This window comes from Hyla sarda, chromosome 5, assembly GCF_029499605.1.
Source record: "Hyla sarda isolate aHylSar1 chromosome 5, aHylSar1.hap1, whole genome shotgun sequence".
NCBI classification, from domain to species: domain Eukaryota; kingdom Metazoa; phylum Chordata; class Amphibia; order Anura; family Hylidae; genus Hyla; species Hyla sarda.
The window spans coordinates 348,945,251-348,946,628 of record NC_079193.1 but is presented as its reverse complement, the minus strand read 5'-3'; the positions used below and the strand labels follow the sequence as shown (position 1 = coordinate 348,946,628).

General features: G+C 43.5%; 1 non-coding gene across 1 annotated transcript; it reads left to right on the top strand.

Moving 5' to 3' along the window:
- Positions 1-1,027: 1,027 nt before the first annotated feature.
- On the top strand, positions 1,028-1,134 carry LOC130274729 (U6 spliceosomal RNA). The gene has a single exon (XR_008844448.1). It is a non-coding gene; the product is annotated as a U6 spliceosomal RNA (small nuclear RNA).
- The last annotated feature ends 244 nt before the right edge of the window (positions 1,135-1,378 follow it).

Genomic DNA, 1,378 nt, shown 5'->3' with positions numbered 1-1,378 from the left:
AAATGACAGTAATGCTTTAACCACTTAATGGCAATGGATGTAAATGTACGTCATGGTGCGGTGGTACTTAACGCACCAAGACGTACATTTATGCTCTGCCATGACCGCAAGCACCAGTCATGCGCGGCAGGTCAAGTCAAGACCAGTCATGCTCGTCAGTTTCCGGCTGCTATAAGCAGCCAGTGACACGCTGGTAATGGGGGACATCCGCGATCATGCTGATGTCCGCCATTAACCCTTCAGATGCCATGATCAATACAGATCACGGCACCTGCGGCAGTGCAGTATTTTAAATGGATGATCGGATCAGCCGCAGAGCTGCAGCAGGGATCCAATCATCCATACTGGCGGACGGAGGTCCCCTCACCTGCCTCCGTCCATCTCCTGGGGTCTTCTGCTCTGGTCTGAGATCGAGCAGAGCAGAAGATCGCCGATAACACTGATCAGTGATATGCCCTATGCATAGCACTGAACAGTATTATCAATTAAATGATTGCTATAAGTAGTCCCCTATGGGGACATAAAAAGTGTATGAAAAAAAAGTTACAAAAAGTAAAAAAAAATTACAAAATGTGACAAACCCCCTCCCCCAATAAAAATGAAAATCATCCGTTTTTCCCATTTTACCCCAAAAAGTGTAAAAAATAATTAATAAACATATTTGGTATCGCCACATGCATAAAAGTCTGAACTCTGTCTGACTCTGTCTGAAGTCTGAATCAAAATATATTGTTAACCATTCCCCTCTATGGCTCCCCTGTGGCTATTTAACCTTTTGAATGCAACCTTTAACAGCATCTAATCCTAAGGCAGCTAAGGGCCTCCAAAAGTGTTATTTTACAGTTTTAGACACAAAGAGAACAGTAAGCAACCACATAACTGGTTCAAATGTTTTCCCCATTGTTTTAACCCCACCTCTCAATTCCTCCACTATCAGTGCTGTAAGATCAGTACCCGACATGCTACTCAGACCTAGACTGTCAACTGGGTGGTCATCACCTCTTACTTCTCAATAGGGAGAGCACTTGTGCTCGCTTCAACAGCACATATACTAACATTGGAAAGATACAGAGAAGATTAGCATGGCCCCTGTGCAAAGATGACACGCAAATTCATGAAGTGTTCCATATTTCTTCTATTTCTCTATCTATGGAACTTATAGCACTGGCCTTGCCGATACCCACACTTGAACCCTCTAATAAATCTTTACCCACACATATGGTCGTTGCTATTAAGACCCTTATCCCCCTATTAAGGCACCAGAAATCCCCCACCCCCTAAACCTCAATGGTTAGCCAAATTAAACCAGATTTGCAAAATGGAGGCGTTGACTAGCTAGCACTCTCTTACTCAAGACAAATTTGCAACTTTGTGGAGA